Below are 20,760 nucleotides of genomic sequence, written 5' to 3'. Positions count from 1 at the left end.
CCATTGATGACTCCTGCCTTCACACTGTCCCTTCAGTTGGTGTTTTTAATCACAGTTTATACAAAGTGTCTATTTATAAAAAAGTCACTTATCCAAGGTTCTAATCTTTTTGTACAACACTGAACTTGGTAAAAGATTTTTGTCCAATTCCACAACACAATACCCTGTGTGGTTGGGACCCACAAACTAATTGCATGATTGAGAACAAGAGATTTTTAAGGGTAACTTCAACTTTTTTAACTATCACCCAGAACATACTAAATTTAAATGGACATAATAGGTTTTTTAAAGTCTTAGAAACTATTTCTAGAAAAATAAAGTTTGCTCATACTGATGTAGAAGAGAAAGACCTTAATATGAAATTAATCTGGAAAGTTGGATTAATTTATTAGAAGAAATGAACAAGAAAGTTCTCAAGTTAGATTTTACATCTATATAAATTTACTAAAAATTATCAAACTATTTATAATAGATGAAGTATACTTTATAAATTATGTACCAATTAAGGTATAAAATGTGGGGGGAAGTTTAACTAGAGAAAACTGCTGACAACTCTCCATTATAATGAAATGGAGAGAGCCCTGTGGTAGTAACATCATCGGTTCATCTAAGAAGCCTGGTGCCTGGAAGATTAGGACTAAGTGGTAGAAACAGAGGTGCGAAAATCTTTATCTTCTTACTTGGATTTGCCCACTCTCTGTAATGTGATCTACCAAAATGAGTCACTTTCCTTCTCTAGAACTTCTGCAGAGTCATGGGAGAGGGGGAGGTGTTGAAATCACCCAAGAAGGAATGATACTTTGGTATTCTTGGCTCCAAGCAGTAGTGACCTGGGGCATGGAGGTCAGTAGCACTTTTAAAACAAGAAAAGGAAGTCCAGACCCACAGTGGGAAGATAAGGAAGTACTGTTCTAATGTATTTACATATGTGTCCTAGGTGATCCATCTAAAGAGAAACTTGTCTGGGGTAAGTCAACAACCTCAAAGTGGCTGGTAATACTCTCAGGCCCCCAAGAGAAGCAAAATTCTAAAGGTTCTTCTGAATCTGTGAAGAATAGTTTGTTGTGTATATCGGAGTGAACAGGGTTATTCTTAAAATTGTTCTTACTCAGGATTTCTGTAGAGGCAGTCTTGTTATCAGGCAAGTCTTCAAGTTTTTCAGTTATTTTTCACTGAGCCAGGAAAAATGACTATATATAGGAAGAACTTTGTTTCATGGAAAAAGATTCATACAAATAACAGTACTGCACCGAAGTATGGAAACCTCGATGGGCACAATGGTGCATGCTTTTAATTCTACGTACTGAGGAAGCTGAGGCAGGAGGATTTTAAGTCCAAGGCCAACCTGGGCAACTTAGCAGGACCTTGTCTTAAAATAAAAAATGGGCTGGGATGTAGTTCAGTACTTTCCTAGCACATGTGAGGCCCTGGGTTCAATCCTTGGTACAGGGACAGGGAAGTGAAAACCTCTGCCAAGAATGTTGATTTATTTTGACACATTAAGACCGGCCATAAAACATTGATGCTTTATGCAGGAATTCCAGTAAGACAAGACATTCTCAGTGGAGTCTCCACATAAAGTGCAAATGAAATTATCCCATCATAACTAATGCAGGCAAAGATGGGAACTGTATTCTTTGCAATGGTAGAAATTAGTCTTTAATTTCCTTGTGGAAAAGCAAAACAATTTCATATGAACTAATGAAATTGTTTCCCCTTTTTGAAAGATTAGTTGGATTTTAGGGGGGTGAGGAATATATAAATCTACAAAAATGATTGAGATACTCCATATGCCTATCTCTTGGTGCCCAGACCTCATACGTTTTGATGTTTTTGGAGACATCAGTGATCACCTCTCATCCACATCATTTTGGCTTTTGACTAAGTAACCTGAGCTTCAGAGTCAGAACAAGGAGAGGGTCTTTCCAACACATTCTTAAAAATCACAACTACATAAGTAATTTTCTATGAAGATCAGGGGGCAAGGTTATTGCCTTCCAAGAGCTTTCTAGAACACCCTGCGGCCTTATCCTTTGAGGCATTTAGCAGGTAGCGTAACCACCCCTTTAGAAAAGAATGAGCCCTGGTTCTCTAACGTTTTCTACTGAACAGTAAGGCAGGCAAGTTTTGTTTGTTTTTAAAGGAAAGAAAGCTAAACTCGCTGACGAATATCTGTCTCTTTCTCCACAGGATCATGTGTTTTTACTGCCAGGTAAAGAAATTCATGGAAGAAATATCAGAAGGAAGTAAAAAATTTATGGAGAAGGGTGTGTGTGTTTGCTGCTTCGACACATTAATGGCATGATTTTTTTTATGCAAAAAGAAAACCAGAAAAAGAAAACAACTCGTTTTAATTTAGCATGAGCCAATTTACAGAGCATGGAAATTCACTTTCATTTCCGGGATTGGCGCGTGTGCAATTAGCAATGCAGTGTATACAAGAAGCCATGCTGTTAACAGTTTCTCTCAAGTAATTTGGTGTCATTTACAAAAGGAAGAAATTCCTGCCGCCAGAAGAGACAGAAGGAGATGTAATGATCAAATCAAGTAGAAACACTAAAATTACTAAATCCACAACAGCTCGCCTTATTTTTCTTGGACCCAAACTGTCAGGGTATAAACACTATTTGTTTCTTTTTTAAAACATCAATAGTTTTGCTGTAAATAATAACACTGTAAAAATTCTAACAGACAGATAGAATAAATGTTGATAAGGCACTGCCTCTTAGAACACAAACAGAATATTGCAAATGCATTTAACATAATAGGAGTCTCAAGTGACTTCACCCTAGAAGAGGAGGGAGGGATTCTGGGTGGGGGGGACTCTTCACCAACTCTTGTATATTAGCAATTATAATGTTTGTATATGCAAAACTGCTAGCTTGATTTTAAAAAGAAAAGCAAATCTTTAAAATCTGCTGCAAATTTAAATAATTCCCAAAATGAGGAATTCTGTAGTTCTGTGAAAAAATTTTTCTTCAGAATACTAATATTTTGATGCATGTGTATCACCTTATTTTGATTAAATCTTTTCCAATTTTGCAAACACTACAGTATACTGCAACACAGAAGATTTTATCTGTAAACACAAAGCCCTTCATCTAATATTTGTTGCTATTGCCAATTTTTCAATGAAATGACCTAAAAATAGAAAAAAAAAAACCTATGCAGTAGTTGCTTTAGGGGGTGGGGGGATGCTGTTAGTGCTTAAAAGGGGGAAATGCTTGCCGCTATAGAGGTGGATGGTGCTCATAAGAGGCCCCAGCTGGGGGGATTTAAAACGGACTGAACAGAAATCCTTAGCTAGTAGAATGGCAGCACGCTATAAAATTATTCCTGTATCGTGTACCAGCCATGAAATGTAGACAACTTTCAGTAAGCCAATCATTTGTAACCATTCTAGCAGTGTCATATTAGGTTAATAAGGCTGCTGTGTTTGAAAGGGCATTTTTATTTGGGTTTTGGTGAAATTCTTTAATTTGTTGATGATTCACATAAAATCAGCATTCACTGACACATAACTTTAATGACATATGTATGAAAAACCAGACACTGGATGACCTAGTCAATTATTTAAAGATAAAATAAATTGTGTTAAAACTCTTCACCTATCTGTGCTCTACAGTGTTCTTGTGTTCTCTGGCAAAAAGTAGTTATCTAAACCCTTGTCAACTGAATCCTGGCCACACCAATATACCTGTCCTATTTGCAGCTCTGTGGTCTTTAAAGAGATGGTCTCCAACATTCAATTCTGCTCTGCAGACTTCCAGCTTATCTAAATACTGTGCATTTTTGTGAAGGAACTAAGAATTAAAGATTAAATGACAAGTAATCTATTTGGGCTGCCTCCCAAAAGTGAGAAATTGGGTCAACTACAGACAACATGTCACAAAGTTGTAAACTGGCACATACAACCAGGAACCACCCTACCTACAGTGGCTTTTAGCCCATAAAGCAATTATTTTGTTTTTTAATTAATATCTGTTGCCAGTTCTTCTAAGTTGGGAGGTTTCTCCTAATAACCCAAGTTCCTAACTTCTCTTGAAAAGCAAGATTTAGCAAGAATATTCAGAAGACCACTTATTGGGTCAAGTTGTCCCGACCCTCTCCAACCAGGTGTGTGGTATAAAGGTACTACATTCCCAGACCTAGCCTCACTTATTACATTTGTGGGTCCTAACTAACCTGAACATTGCTGGAGTTTTCAACCCACTCATTCCATGATTCTAAATTCTACAGGACCATGGGGCCAGAGGCTCTTTTTAACTTACTCTAGCCCAGAGCCTGGCATCTAGTATTCATGTTAACAGTAACCAATCATCAGTAAATTTGCTCACTATATGCCCTTTTCCATTCTAATTAAGTACATTCCAGTTATTAGCCCTCAGAATCATTTTATGAATTAGGTACTGTTTTTGATAATAGTAGTCCTCATAAGTGAAATGAGTACTTAGAGCCATTCAGCAATATCATATGATGCCTGTCAAAGATGATCACCAAATGGAATGAATTCTTCCCAAAATGGATTCAATATCAACATAGAAGCATAGAGAAACTATTTTGTATTAAGAATGGAGCTAGACTACATTTGCATGGTGTTCCAAATAAACAAAACATGTCCTACCCTTCTGCCAAATCATCTTAGGATAGGCAAACTGACATCCCTGAAAGGTTAAAAAACAAAACAACTTGTACCAAAACCTCTGCAAAACCTGGGTCCAAATACAGGTGTCTTCTACCTTTTCAGTGAAGAATTAATGATAGAAGGTGATTATCCTGAACTAGAAACTTGACATGTGCCTGTCTAAGTATTATGTGGTTATGTTTATATACCTAAAAATGATTTAAGATGTGTGATCAAGAGCTTAAGATCAAGAAAAAGTTCTTAAATTTACTCAGAAGTATCAAAAATAATAGGATTTTATTTGCATATATGTATATATAATTTATATGTGTATACATGGACTGAATGGGGCATATGTTATATATTCCTAATAATAGTATTTGGCCTGCCAGCTTATAAAAATGTATTCAGGTTTTTTCTTTGACATTGCTGTAAAAAGGGGAAAAAAAAGGACTGTGATTGATAAATGCCTGATATTTGCTGTTTTTCCATTTTCTATTCCTACCAAAATTACTGAGTTTGTTAAAGTATTACTATTGTTTTGCCAAATTATGGTACATACACTGTACAGGATCATTTCATCACAGGATCTACTTCACTGAACAGCCTAAGCAGCCAGCCTTTCCTCTGTAAATAAGGACTGCTTATCCTGCTTCATCTTGATGTTCCACCATGTTCATTTTAGTATTATCTTGGGGTACCATAAAGATTGAAGTTTTTCTCCATGGCAAATAAACAAAAAGAGTTGTTTGCTTGCCTTTGTTATTATGAGCATCAGCTGATGTTTGGTTGAACAACAAGGATATGTGAGAAGTCCAGAAGTAAATCACAGTAATGATAACTCATCCCAAAGTATCTGATGAAGCCAACAATCCCAAACTGATTTCTTATCTGGGTGAGTCTTGGTATTCTTGATTTGTTGAAGAGACCCTTATATTATTAAAAGGTATACAATTTCCTAATCATATGTTGCTTCTCTGTCATGAATTGATGATCAAATAATCTAGAAGTAAATATTTCCAAGATTGAGATTTGAACCAAATTTACAAGAGCCTTTTTTTTAATAATAGTGGCAAAAGGCAGTGAGTGTTGTCACTTCTTCACTAAACAAAAACTAGAATAGATTTTAATGAGCATCCTTAGTAATAGGTCTGATAGCTTTTATTTCTTTAACAGGACTAAATGCTATATTTCAAAATAGGAAAAGCAGCATCTGGACTCAGAAGTAAATTTTGTGCCAAGTCTATCTTTAATGTGTGCTTACATCCAACTGAAATGAGCCTATGTTTGTCAAGTTGATGGAGGCTTTGTGCCGAGCACCAAATCAACCTAATTAAGGTTGATGACAATAAAAAACTAGAAGAATGGGTAGGTCTCTGTAAAATTGACAGAGGGCTAACTCTGTAAAGTGCATCTTGCAGTTGTGTGTAGTGGTTAAAGACTATGACAAAGAATTTCAGGCCAAGGATGTCATCTAAGAGTACTTCAAATTCAAGAAATAAGCAAATAAAAATTTTTGCTTCTCATGCACATGTACACAAACGAGAGACAAAATAAAATTTAGTATTGTATCTCAGAAATTAGCTCCTTCCCTGTTTAATTTCCCCCGACATCCTTGATTACCATTTCTCTTATGCCATTTAACTCAAGCAATGGCATATTTCTGAGATCTGTGTGGAATTATAGACTTTCTAGCTTTTGAAAAGACTTCTTTGTGAGGTACACCGGTCCCCACACTAGATTGTACACTCTCAGACACTTGTTTTGACCTCTGATACATCCATAGTGCAATACAGTAGTCCCCCGCTCCTGTCTGCAGTTTTGCTTTCTCAGTTTCAGTTACTCATGGTCCACCCTGCTCTGAAATATTATAATGTATTATTATAAATGTTCTTTTATTACTTATTAATTCCTTACAGTACCTATTTTACAAATTAAACTTTATCATAAGCATTGATGAATAGGAAAAAATATAGAATGTATAAGGCTTAGTACTATTCATGGTTTGAGGAATCCACTGGGGGTCTTGAAGCAGCATATCCCCAATTGGTTAGAAAGGACTATTGTATCTAGAATCGTGCCTGATACTTTATAGGTACTTGAAAAAATGTGTGAGGAGTCCATAAATAAATGAATCTACAAACATCCAAACACAAGGAACAGGATTAGGAAATGTTACCCTATATACCATTTTCTTTATAGACTCGACCAAATTGGAAAACATGGCTTCAATTCTACTGATTCATTCACTAAGGCCTAACTTGTGTCATCATTCCTCACTAGCCCATTTTAGATATATAACCCCCATTTAGCCAAGAAGTCCTAAATAATTGGGTTGAAAGTATAAGTGCCTTATGAGCAAATGGCACACAAGTCATGTTCCTCAAGTGGGCATCCTTTGCATGTGGAGTCCCATCTTTATCACTGACCAACCATTGAGAAACTAGACAAGAATGTGGAACCTCCACATTATCTCTGTAAACGTCAACTTAGTTGTCTTCAGTTTGCTTTTACTAAGATATTTCTGGGTTGCTAAGGATCAGAGGGTTCAGAAATTACATCCTGGAGTCCCTTGGGACTCCTCTGGCCTACAGAGATGTTTTCGCTTGAAGTACACAGAGTTGAAAAAATAATGAACATGCCAAGGGTGGTGGCTCATACATTTAATCCTAGCTATTCTGGAGGCTGGTTCAGGAGGATAACAAGTTTGAGTCCAGTCTCAGCAATTTAGAAAAACCTGGTCTCAAAAAATAAACACACACATCTTAAAGAGTTGGAGATGTATCTCAATAATAGAGCCCCCTGAATTCAATCCCTTGTACAGCAAAATTTTATTTTTCAATCAGGAGAGTGTTTTAGGTGAAAATTTGGATTTCAAGTTCTCTTTAAATTCTGAAGATGTAACAATGCTGTTTTCTGAAATTGTTTATGGCAACCATCACTTAAAGGCAAAGCTACAACAGCCACCTTTGGACAGGCATGTGTTTGTCTACCCTAGTTCCCTCTTCCTCCTTTCCCCAGTGACTCCCAAACCCAAACTATTCTTTTCATTTATACTCCCAGTCTATTTGATGTGATTGAAGGAAAAGGAAGATAGAAAATTGATGCCATTCTGCTTAGAATTTGTTTTAGCAAGCCAAATATCTACCTTATTTCTCTCCCATCTCTCTCAATGCCAATAGGAAGATGGAATAACTAAGAAAAGAAAGATGAATCGTGGTTCCCCAAATGCATTTCTCCCTCCCTTCCTCCCATTCCTCAGAAGGTATTCAGTGCCTACCACTTTTCAGATGCTGTCTTAGGCAAGAGATACATCAGTTCCCACAACCTTCAAAATGGCAAGAATACAAACAGCCTCTGTGTGAAATCTAAATCTAGGACTCTTCAGAAAGGGAATCCCTAGAACGACTGGAGGAAACAAACTACTACAGCACATCATATGTGATGCACTTTATGTGATGCAAGCTGATCTTACCATCAGAGATTCTGGATTTAGGTGAAACCAAGTGAAAATTTGAAATCATGCACAATGTTCTCCTTCCATCCATCAAGTCCCACAAAGCTCAGACCTCTCCGCAAAATTTCCCCTGCTGATGCCAACCCACATTGGTAGCTCAGGTAAATTAAATGAATTCTCCATAACTCAACACTCTATTCCACATCCCAGATAGTTTCTCTGGTAGTTTCCTTGCTCTTTAAGAATAAGGCCTATTTTCCACAGTCCCAAAAGCAGAGCTTGGTAGAGTAATAATATTCAGTTTTGCATGCCTAGTCTTTACTTGTTCTCAATAGTAAAGCCTCACCAGACATCTATTATGCTGTAATGCATACTTGACAGCTCATTTGGGGCATACTTTACCGCCTGGTAGTCATGCTTGGGTGCACTGAAAAACAGAGCTAGAGCTCCCACAGACTGTCTTGCTAACACTGGTACAGTGGTTATTATGCCTTCCCCAGGAATAATCTGAAGCAAGAAGTACAGGGTATCTAAGGAAAAAAAAAAATGAAACATTAACCCATTTAAGGATGTGGCTCTCAAAAACAAACTGTCACAGTGGCAACAATTGTGGCACAATGAGCTTTAGAGCAGCTCTTCTGCTTCTGGCTATGCTTAAATTGAATTCTCAGGTTCCAGAGGGCAGAGTGGTCACACTTCTGTGTATGGAGATCACACAAATCATCCAAAACAAAAGTTTCTGTAGGCCACACTATACATAAATATCAAGCGCCTCTTCCTAAGGGTGGATTACACATCCAGTTCTCTTGCTTTCTCCTTTGCCAAAGAACTTGCTTAGGACAATGAAGTGAGGGCAGATAGAGTTGGTTGCTTTATTCATGCTCCTTTTCCTCCTACTTCAACACCAGTTATATTCTAGAGATATTGCCCCATGATATGAAGCTGAGGTGAAAGATGATGTGGAAGAGAACCACATTCATCCCACAGTGAACATGCAATGTGAGCAAGAAATAAACCATTCCTATAAGCCACAAGGATGTTTTAGTTGTGACTGTGATATAACCCTCTCTCCCAGTTAATACGCCTGTCAGGTATAAAACATTAAGGCATGATGGGTATTGGGGAAGTACATTCTCCTTCTAATGGGGCTGCCTTATGTCATAATACAAACTACTTCTGCAAGATTTCCAAGTTTTTAAAATGTTGTAAACTATTTAAATTCTTCCCCCAATAATATTTTTGGGCCAAATAAAATATGCCTATGGGTCACCAGTTTTCAAGCTCTGCCACCAGCTCTTGGAATTTTCAGAGTGCACATTTATGAATCATGCTATACAAATTTATTGATGTGCAGTTTTTAATCTACATTGTGAAGCTCATATGTATAAGCAAGTCAGTTCCTAAGAACATCTGCTGGATGTACTTCAGCACAACATGGTTATTCTCTTTGCACCATTGCAAACTCTGAAACTCTAAAGGAGTCGCTTAGATTTACTCACATTTTATTGTATTTTAGTGAAGACAGAATGTCTATTTTCATATCTCATCCAACTCCTGTGTGCCTCTATAACCACACTGCATGACATCTTATACCTGTCTCTCACTACAATAGACCGGTGATAATGTGTATAGTCCATGGGCTGGTCTAAGAGAATCGTGTTATCTGTAGTGAGATAAGAAACCTGAATCAGAATTAAATCAACTATGTTACCAAGCAGTTCAGGTAACTTTTTTATAAAAAATAGTAAGGCTTTCTTGAGAAGAAAGTGGCACACAAATTTACAATGGAATACCAAAGGGTGGTATACAGATTAGCAATCTGGTACCAATTCTTTCTCTTGTTACAGATTAGTATTCTGTATAACACAGCTCTAGCTACACTAGCTTCCCTTCTGTTACTTAAGAATAAGTCCCTTGTCAGCTTATCCCATCCCATTTGTACCTTCTATCCCTTCTACCAGAGAGACTCAATCTCAAATGTCAGCTCTTCAGGTGTTCCGTGGATTCCTTCTCCATTGTATCTTTACCCCTCCCAAACACACACACACACGCACACACACACACACAATTACACACACACCCAATTACACTCTATGATATCCCATTTTTATTTCCTTCATAGCATTTATCACTATAATCATCTTGTTCATTTATATGCTTATTTTCATCCTTCTTATTCATTACAATATCTGCAGCATTTAGTATAGGGCTTAGAATAATAATCACTCAAACATATGTTGAATAAAGAAATGAGGGATGGAATAAAGCAAAAAGTAAGTATGGTTTAGGATAAGTATAGTAAAAGTCAAGGAAAACCAGACACATCTTTAGTGACTCACTGTAAAGTATCAAAAAGACTTCAGTTTGCCTTTGAGGGTTGCTAAGCATCCACCCCCAATGAAGACTTGCTGAGAAGTGCTTTATAATTCAACTCCCCCTCCACAGCATTTCATGAGAGCTTTGTTACCAACTGTCAGGTATTATCGTGGTATTTTTCCATCTTGTACCAAGGACATGTGATGGAAAGGTTGTTAAAGTCATCTGGTATGTGTCATAGCATCAGATCTTCAAATGCCTCTCTTAATTGCCCATGCACAACAGAGTCCCTGCTAAACTGGTGCTAGAAAAATAAGCCATCTTTCTAGATGAATGAAAACCTTACTGGTGGATCAGGAACAGAAAACATCTACTCAAGTAGCCTGAGTGTCTACATTGTATAATAGTTGCAAAATTTCTTACCCTGGGAAGGGGGACCAACCCATAGTTGCAATTTATACTCTTCCAGCTTCACAAAGCTAAAAAATCAAATCCTATGGAACCTGGAACACAGCATTATAAAGGGAAAGAGAACAGAAACTTAAAAGCATATGTCACAACCAAAAAGCTATAACAAACTATTATGGTGCAGAAACAGGCCCAGAATTGTCAACTCATATTTTTTCAAAAGAAGCTGAAAATTTGCACACAGGGAAGGAACGGGTATATATCAAATTCCACTCAAGTGCTATTTAGTTCACACTTTGTTCAAGGAACCATCCTAAATATTTATATATGTCCAAGATACATCTAGTTATTGAAAATAAGAAATCAGAACTGGGACCTATGGGCTCAAAAGCACCCCCGCTTTTGTCACTAGAGCTTGAACCCAGGAGTTCTTAACCACTGAGCTGCATCTCCAGCCCATTAAGGGCTTTGCTAAATTGCTGAGGCTACCTTTGAACTTGCAATCCTCCTGCCTCAGCCTCCCGAGCTGCTGGGATTACAAGCATAATTCCATCATCTTTTTTTTTTTATTGTGGTAAAATAGGCATAAAAATTTCAACCATTTTAAAGTATAAACCAATAACATTAAATACATTCACAATGTTGTGCAACCATCATCATTATCCATTTCCAGGGTAATTTCATCATCCCAAATGGAAACTCTAATTATTAAACTGTTCCCCATTATTCCCTGCTCCCAGCCTCAAAACTTCTATTTTACTTCTGTCTACAAATTCGCTATAGGTGGAATCATACAATGTCAGTCCTTTGGTGTTTGGAGTATTTCATTTAATATAATGTTTTCAAGGTTCATCTATAGTGTAGCATGTAACAAATTCATTCCTAGCCAGGCATGGTGGCACACATCCCTATGATCCCAGCTACTTGGGAAGAGGAGGCGGGAGGATGGCAAGTTTCAGCCCAGCCCAGGCAATTTAATGAAGCTTTGTCTTGAAATAAAAAACCCAAAGAGGGCTGAGACTTGAGCAATGAGTTGGATTTTCCTATGTGGAGGAAAGAGGCTGAGGCAAAAGGAACAAAGCCTAGAAGAATACATTCCAAGAAGCATGAACAATATTTTTTTTTTTTGTCACAACTGGAGAAGAAAGAATAGGAGGAAAGAATGGAAGAGAAGAATATTTAGGGTTGGTCAAGAAGATCAAACCCTGCTTTAAGATATGATCAACAGGTTGGCTGATTAAGTTTTTCCACCTCAGCTTATTTGAGAACAGTAGGTACTCAAACAAATGCAAGACTGTTTAATATACTGGAATCACCATATAAGATTCTAAGGATTAGAAAGCCAAGACTATACTCAAAATGTGTTTGAGTTACCTAGGAATATACCTGGCCATCAGATTTTCTTTTTGGTCATATACCCTAGGAACCAATTTTCACATAACATTAACAAAGCAATTTCTTAACATTCCTTCAAATAAGTTGAGCATGCTTTTAGCTAAGAGCGTTTTCTAACCATTCCCATAAGGATTTTTTTTTAAGACCTTGAACAAGCCATTTGGGCAATTTAAAAGCTAATCAAGATCAAATGCAGACCAAGAAACAACTGCTTCTGGGACCAGAACTGCTGAGGAAGCAACATGAGCAAAGTGGGACCCAGAGAAGTGATGCTTTTGTTGTCCCACAGTCAGCTTGTGGCAGAATCTACAACTTGCATCTTATACCACAATTTACTGCCTCCAAGTTGGTTGATAGATCAACCTGAAAAGTTAGTCTAAAAAGGCATCCGCTCCAGTGGGGTTCCTATGAGGCTTTCCTTATGACTGAAGGGGGGGTGGGACAGGACACCAAAATATTCTCACAAGAATTTTTTGGCCTTATTTAAAAAAAAATCCTTGAAACATTTAACCTTTTTGTTCATTCTCTTTTCTTTGTCTCTTCCTATCTCTTTGGGCCACTGGACCCTTCTCCCACCTATACTTTTACTACTGAAATAGACCCAAAATTCCTTGAGTGATCTCATCTCTTCTCAGACTTTAGTAAATACTCATGTTTTGATTGTTTTCAGATCATTATCTCCTCCTAGTTCTCTGTCCTGAGCTTAAAAATTCACATATCAGCAGTCTGCTAGCCTCTCCGCTCAACACCTCAAACTCCTCATGTCCAGAAGTGAACATCTGCCCATCCCTTCAAAGAAAGTCAGCTCAGGTGTCATTCTGTGTGAATAACATCTTCATTCATCCCTTGCCCAGATCAGACACCAGAGGAACATCAACTACTACCACTTCCTCAAAAATCATCCACTTAAAAAGAAAACAAATAGCCCCTTCATTGGTCTGCTCAACTATCTCCATTCACACAACCACTGCCTTAGACCCCCACTCTTCATCTGGATAACTGCAACCACCTCTTAACTGGAATTCCCTCCTCTAACCCTTGAAGACAGGATGATAGCTCCTTAAAAATCTCTCAGATCATGTTATTCCCCTACATAGAACCCTATTACTTGCCTTCAGACTAAAGAACAAGCTTCTTTCAAGGTCAAATAAAGATTCACTGTAAGAACTTGGACAAGTCACTTAATATCTTTGAACTTCAGTTTCCTTAACTATAAAAATTGAGCTGAACAGAGTGGAGGTTTCACCAATCCTGATCTTCTGGGTGGGAGGAAGGGAAACAACTCCATGTGGATAACAATTAACACTGAGGAGCCCAGTGTAATGCTTGCTCTGCACAGCCCTCAAGATTCTGCATGGGCCTACTCAGCCAAAAATGAAAGTAGTTTTCAAAACAGGCCCAGTGTTTAGACATTAAGGAGAGTTTCATGTGCATACATGCTTTTCTGTAGTTTGCATCATGTTGTACTAGTTGTATGACCTAAGGTAATTTACTTAACCTTTATGTTTCTTCATTTGGCAAATAGAGGTGATAGTTTTACCAACCACAGACAGTGTAAATGAGATCATCTACATAAAGCACTTCAAAAAGTCTGACACATAGTAAGCACTCCATAAATGTTACCTACTTTTTATTATTTTCATAGTGGTAGATTTTACTTGGATGTAAAACAAAGGAAAATGCCTTTCTGGGGTCTCCATGGCTTACAAGTAGTAATGCAGGTAAAAGGCTTGTGACATAAACTTTCATGGTCTAGGATGCAACTTTCTGCTGCAGAGGCCAAGGAATACCCTCTCTGGGATTCTGCACTTCAGTCCCACCGCTATTTCCTTCTGGTACCTCAGGCTTCAGTAGCCTCCTCTCTCCCACCCTCGCCCCTGGACAAATGGTCTCAATACCCAGCCCAGAGACAAGAAGTAAGCAACCTGTCCAAGAACTCTAAAATATCCTGTCCTCAATATGCAGTCTAATACCTCTCTAAAGCTAACCATTGACTCCTCCAATGCAGAAAGTTACCTTTCAACACAATAATCTCTAACCTCATTCTTGCTTATCCAAATCCACATCCTCAGCTCCAGGGGAAAAAAAAATGATTTTTGTTGTTCAGATGAATATACTATTTCTGCCTGGGGTGGCATGAAGTGGGGGGTGAATCATGAGAAAATTCTATCTATGAGTTAAGCTCAAAGTTATACTAGCAGATTAAAATAAAGAGCTTTTGGTTCTTGATCTCTTCATCATTCCAAATTAAAGTTCAAAGCTTACCAAGTCATAAACAAAGAGTGAATTTCCTAAAAAAAAGTAAAAAAGGATTTTAGAATGTAGCCTCATCTGAAAGAGACGCAGGCTGGCTAGACAAGAATCCAAACCAGGAACATGCTGAGTTACAGGTATGTGTAAGAGACCATGCCACTCTAAACATTTGTGATTTTATATGTCAAAGGTAAGGCTGGCAACCATATGCCAGAGGCTTTTGAAAGTAAGCTAGAGGCAAAACAGTTTGGCAACCAGGCAGTTGATAGAAGGTGAATCAGGCAAGGCACAGTGTGGTACATGCCTATAATCCCAGAATTTGACCTAGGTTCAAATTTTGACTCTGATCTTAATCCCAGTAGCTCAGGAGGCTGAGGCAGGAGAATTGCAAGTTCAAAGCCAGCCTCAGCAATTTAACAAGGCCCAGCAAGGATCTGTCTCACAAACTAAAAAATGAAAAGGGCTGGGGACTTAGCTCAATGCTAAAGTACCCCTGGGTTCAATCTCCAGTACAAAAAAAAAAAAAAAAAAAAAGGCAGTGGTAGGGGAGAAAAAGAAAGGGAAAATGTGAATCAAGGAAATTCAAATAAGGATTGTTGTTAAATGCTTTCCCTGATGCTTGGGCCCGTTTCTACTACACCACCTACAAATGAGGCAGTGTTCACTCTGGGAAAATCTTAATTAAAGGCACCACTCACCCAAGACACAAATCCTTTGCAAAGTGCCAAGTACCTCAATAACATAGCAATACCATCCAAAAAAAAAAAAAAAATATCATCCTATCAACAGTGTAGGGTGGCTGTGAGTCATCATAAATCACTGGAAGCCTGTTTGTGTTTTACAAATGTCTATTATCATGGCCAAGGGACTAGGAATTTTAATTTTAGTGCTTTGTTGCCTTGTTATCTTGTAACCAATAGAAAAAAGAAGAAACATTAAAGACTTTTTTTCCCAAATTTTTTTAGTTTTTCTGTTTTTTTTTTTTTCTGTTTAAAAACAGTTTGACATGATATAAGTACTGGTTAAGAAAGGTTGTCCAAGTGTCATGAAATTCTCTGGAAGACATCAAGCAAGTAGAAACAGGATGAACAAGTGGAATGGTCTCAGGCTTCTCAGTGTGACAAACCTGGGTTCAAATTCTGACTCTGATCTTAGGTATTTTACCACATGTAGATGGAATACTAACCCCCACCCTGAATGGCAACTTGAGAATTCAAGATAATGTATGAAAAAATTCTTGTCCAGTAACTAGTACATAACTGGTGTTCACTGTGCTGGTTATTCTCATTTTATCTGCAAACAAAATTCTGAACACGAATTAAATTATTATGGCCCTGACAGGTTGAACACCATGCAGATATAGAAAAAGAATCATTTTAAAGTTGTTTGTGCTGTGGCAAAAATGCAGTATGGTGGGTACAAATAAAAGGCATATACGAGGAAAAGAGAGCAAATAGATTATAAATCAAAAACAATCTCTAAACATGCTTCACTATAATTGCTCTAAAGACATGTTTCACATTGTTTATGGGGAAATGAAATGGTGAAAAAAATAAAAATAAAGGCTTAAAATTCACATTGTAGACATATAAAACTGAAAATGTCTGCCTTTACCTCTTCCACCAAAGGGTGGGGAGTAAAACCTGTTTGTCTTAGAAAATACATAATGCTTCAGATAGTTCATTATTAAGTACATTTTATTGACTTCTAAAATGAGCTCTGTGGGTTGGTATTAGCTAAGAAGTATGTTTATTTCCTGTACTATAGCAAGAGAGTGATTTTAAGTACATTTGTATCCCTCTATTTGTTGAAAATCCCAAATGTCCTGTTGTCATGGAAATGTATTCTGTAAGCATCACATTAGGCTTGTTTGCACTCTGTGCAGAGATTTCCAGTAGGTCACACCTGCCAATCCCCTGAAGAAGGAAGCTGATTATTCAGGATTTAGAGACAGTACAAGCATCTAGCATAATTAACCCAGTGGGTTGGACTGGAATGTAGCTGAAAGGAAGTACTGATGGCTAATGACAGAAAGAGAAAAGGAGAAGAATAAAATCAAAGAGTGAGGAGGGCTTGGGTAAGAAGTAAAAGAGACTGCACTGTTTTCTCTCTATACTTTTCTAATACAGGTAAGAAATGTTTGCCAGTACTTGGTTGAAAACAAAAGAAACTCACCTGGCCAACATGAACAGGAAGGGAGTTTACAGAAAGAATGCCAAGCAGCTCACAGGATCCTGGGAGAGGCTGGAGCTTTGGAAAACAGGCACAAATCAATAGCAGCTGGAGGGTGGAATTAGAGGCTGGGTCATGGCACCAAACCCTGCAACTACCAAGAACATTCAATGGCATTACTAGGGGGCAGTGGTCTGGACTCCAAATTATCCTTGCTTTTTTGTGACACTCAGTCTAGACACAAAAAACCTTAGGTGGGAAGATATGACATGGTAAGGTCAGGTTGTGTCCTAGTGGCCAGGGGCAAGAGGATCTAGCCTTTCCAACTTCCACAGTTGGAGGTAGAACGCTCAGATCCTACAAGACTCACCAAAAACAAGGCTGGAATGTTCAGTAGTCCCCAAAGTGCAAAGGTATCCCAATAGCTGGGATAGTGGCACATGCCTCTAATCCCAGAAACTCAGGAAGCTGAAGCAGGAGTAAATTCAAGGTCAACCTTGGCAATTAAGCAAGAGCCTGTCTCAAATAATTTTTAAAAGGGGCTGGTGACATAGTCAATGTAAAGTACCTCTGGGTTCAATCTCTAATACAGAACCCCCCACCAAAAAAAAAAAAAAAAAAAAATCACAAATCTCTCACAGAACATAGTGTTTATGGTTCCTCAGAAAAAAATATACACACTAATAATAAAAGACACAGATTCAATGGATTGTTAAAACAAAACAATGAAACCTAGAGGTCATAGAAAAAGGCCAAAAAGACCTTAGTAGGCTAGAGCAGAAGAGTCTTAGAAGAAAATATTTTTTCCTATTACTTCTGTTATCCTTTTTCCTCCCACATTCTTATTCCTATGTTCCTCCCCACATCTGTTTGGATGTATTTTCTCCAATTCTCAGTGTGAAAAGGTATTTTTTTAAAAAGGTATACTCAACTCATAGATTTTCAAGAACATGTTCTTCAGCGTTTCCAGGTCAGTTTTCTTGTGGTTTACATATAAAAGGTTACTTGTACACAATGTTGAAAATTCTCATGATACTGGCCAGGGCACTAAAGCAAAATGCCCCAGTCTGTTCCAGAAGTAAAAAGGGACTGAAGCCAATGCTGTGACACTCAGTCTAGAGAACCTTAGCCTCAGTCATCCAAAATCCGTATTCTAGTCCAAGGCTTTTCCTCTCAGGAAAATGACCACAGGAAACACACCTGATCCTCCATCTCAGTGCGCAAAGTAGCTGGAGTAACAAAAGACTAGTTAAAGGGCTTCTGGACAAGCCTGTAATTCATTCAGCCATTCAGCCATCTACTTATTCTGTGAGTACTTACTGTGTGATAAATATAGTCAATAAGATACAAAAGTTACTTCCCTCAAGAAGCTTACAAATGTATAGGAAGGTAACAAACTGTGTGAAGCAGCAATTTACTTGTGCTGGGTGGTGGAGCCTATTGCTCAGGGCAAGTCCTACCAAATGCTTTCAGGTTGGTGAGGGGAGAGGGAGGCATAACTGTAAATAAGGAATTGAAATACAGGGCACTGTATGCAATAAAGTATGGACAAATTAGCACAACAATTAGAAAGTAGTGTGTTCTTTTCAGAGTGGGATGACAGAGGTGTTAAAGAGAGTTTCCAAGAGCACATGATGCCTGAAAAGGATTTCGAAAAAGCAAAGAAGATCCCCAGGCAAAGAAATGGGAGAAGGGCATCTCAGGAAAAGTATGAATATAAATGTGTGTAGGATGGAAATGTTCACTGTAAGATGGGATCTACAGGGTCTATAATGTGATAGAAGTCCAAAGAGAAGCAGGGAAGAAATGAGGCTAGAGAGTTTGCTAGCCACCCCTTTATGTTAAAAACACTAGAAAAACTAGGGATAACAGGAACATATCTCAACATCATAAAGGTTGTCTATGCTAAATCTCAGGTCAACATCAATCTAAATGGAGAAAAATTGAAGGCATTCTCTCTAAAAACTGGAACAAGACAGGGATGCCCTCTTTCGCCACTTCTATTTAACATAGTTCTTGAAACACTAGCCAGAGAGATTAGACAAAGGAAATCAAAGGGATATTTATAGGAAAAGAAGAATTTAAATTAGCACTATTTGCTGATGATATGATTCTATACTTAGAAGACCCAAAAAACTCCACCAGAAAACTTCTAGAACTAGTAAGTGAATTCATCAAAGTAGCAGAATATAAAATCAACATCCATAAATCAAAGGCATTTCTGTATATCAGTGACAAAGCCTCTGAGAAGGAAATGAGGAAAACTACCCCATTCACAATAACCTCAAAAAATAAATAAAATACTTGGGAATCAATGAAAGAGGTGAAAGATCTTTTCAATTAAAACTACAGAACCCTAAAGAAAACTACAGAACCCTAAGAAGATGGAAAGGTCTACCTTGCTCTCAGACAGGCAGAATTAATATTATCAAAATGACCATACTATACAGATTTAATGCAATTCTGATCAAAATTCCAATGGCATTCCTCATAGAAATAGAAAAAGCAATCATGAAATTCATCTGGAAAAATAAGACTCAGAATAGCTAAAGCAATCCTTAGCAGGAAGAGAGAAGCAAATGGCATCACTATACCAGACCTTAAACTATATTATAGAGCAATAATAACAAAACAGCATGGTATTGGCACCAAAACAGACTGGTACACCAATGGTACAGAATAGAGGACACCAAGTCTAACCCACAAAATTACAATTATCTTATATTAGACAAAGGTGCCAAAAACAAGCACTGAAGAAAAGATAGCATCTTCAACAAATGGTGCTGGGAAAACTGGAAATCCATATGCAACAAAATGAAATTAAACCCCTCTCTCTCATCATGCTTAAAACTTAACACAAAATGGATCAAGGACCTAGGAATTAAACCAGAGACTCTGTGCCTAATAGAAGAAAAAGTAGGTCCTAATCTTCATCATGTGAGATTAGGCCCCAACTTCCTTAATAAGACTCCTGTAGTGCAAGAATTAAAACCAAGAATCAATAAATGGAATGGACTCAAACTAAAAGTTTCTTCTCAGCAAAACAAACAATCTGTGATGTGAACAGAGAGCCTACATCCTGGGAGCAAATTTTTACCCCTCATACATCAGATAGAGCACTAATCTCTAGGGTATATAAAGAACTCAAAAAGCTAATCATCGAAAAAACAAATAACCCAATCAACAAATGGGCCAAGGACATGAACAGACACTTCTCAGAAGAGGATATATAATCAATCAACAAATATATGAAAAAATGCTTATCATCTCTAGCAATTAGAGAAATGCAAATCAAAACTACTCTAAGATATCATTTCACTCCAGTCAGAATGGCAGCTATTATGAAGACAGACAAAAATAAGTGTTGGCGAGGATGTGGATTTTTTGTGCTCCTCATACATTGCTGGTGTGACTGCAAATTAGTGCAGCCAATATGGAAAGCAGAATGGAGATTCCTTGGAAATCTTGGAATGGAACCACCATTTGACCCAGCTCTCTCTCTCTCTCTCAGACTATATGCAAAGGACTTAAAAACAGCAAACTACAGGGACACAGCCACTTCGATGCTTATAGCAGTACAATTCACAATAGCTAAACTGAGGAGTCAACCTAGATGCCCTTCAGTGGATGAATGGATTAAAAAATGTGGCATATATACACAATGGAATTTTACTCAGCAATAAAAGAGAATAAAATCATGGCATTTGCAGGTAAATAGATGATGTTGGAGAAAATAATGCTAAGTGAAGTTAGCCAATTCCAAAACAAGAAATGTCGAATGTTTTCTCTGATATAAGGAGGCTGACTCATACTGGGGTAGGAAGGGGAAACATGGGAGGAATAGATGAATTCTAGACAGGGAAGAGGGGAGGGAGGGAAAGGAAGGGGCAGGGGATTAGCAAGGATGGTGGAATGAAATTAACATTATTCAAAGTACATGTATGAAGACTCGAATAGGGTGTCAACATACTTTATATACAACCAGAGATATGAAAAATTGTGGTATATATGTATAGTAAGAATTGTAATGTAAAAAAAGTACATGTATAAAGACGTGAATTGGCATGAACATACTTTATATATAAAGATATGAAAAATTGTGCTGTATATGAGTAATAAGAATTGTAATGCATTC

General features: G+C 37.7%; 1 protein-coding gene across 1 annotated transcript in view; it reads left to right on the top strand.

Moving 5' to 3' along the window:
- Ank3 (ankyrin 3) overlaps positions 1-5,586 on the top strand; it is a 323,355-nt gene extending 317,769 nt beyond the window's left edge. Inside the window, exon 48 of the mRNA XM_077799312.1 lies at positions 2,191-5,586. The gene's annotated coding sequence lies outside the window, so the exon portion shown is untranslated. The remainder of the gene's footprint in view (positions 1-2,190) is intronic.
- The last annotated feature ends 15,174 nt before the right edge of the window (positions 5,587-20,760 follow it).

The sequence above is a fragment of the Urocitellus parryii genome, chromosome 5, assembly GCF_045843805.1.
Source record: "Urocitellus parryii isolate mUroPar1 chromosome 5, mUroPar1.hap1, whole genome shotgun sequence".
NCBI classification, from domain to species: Eukaryota; Metazoa; Chordata; class Mammalia; order Rodentia; family Sciuridae; genus Urocitellus; species Urocitellus parryii.
This window is presented reverse-complemented; position numbering and strand designations above follow the sequence as displayed.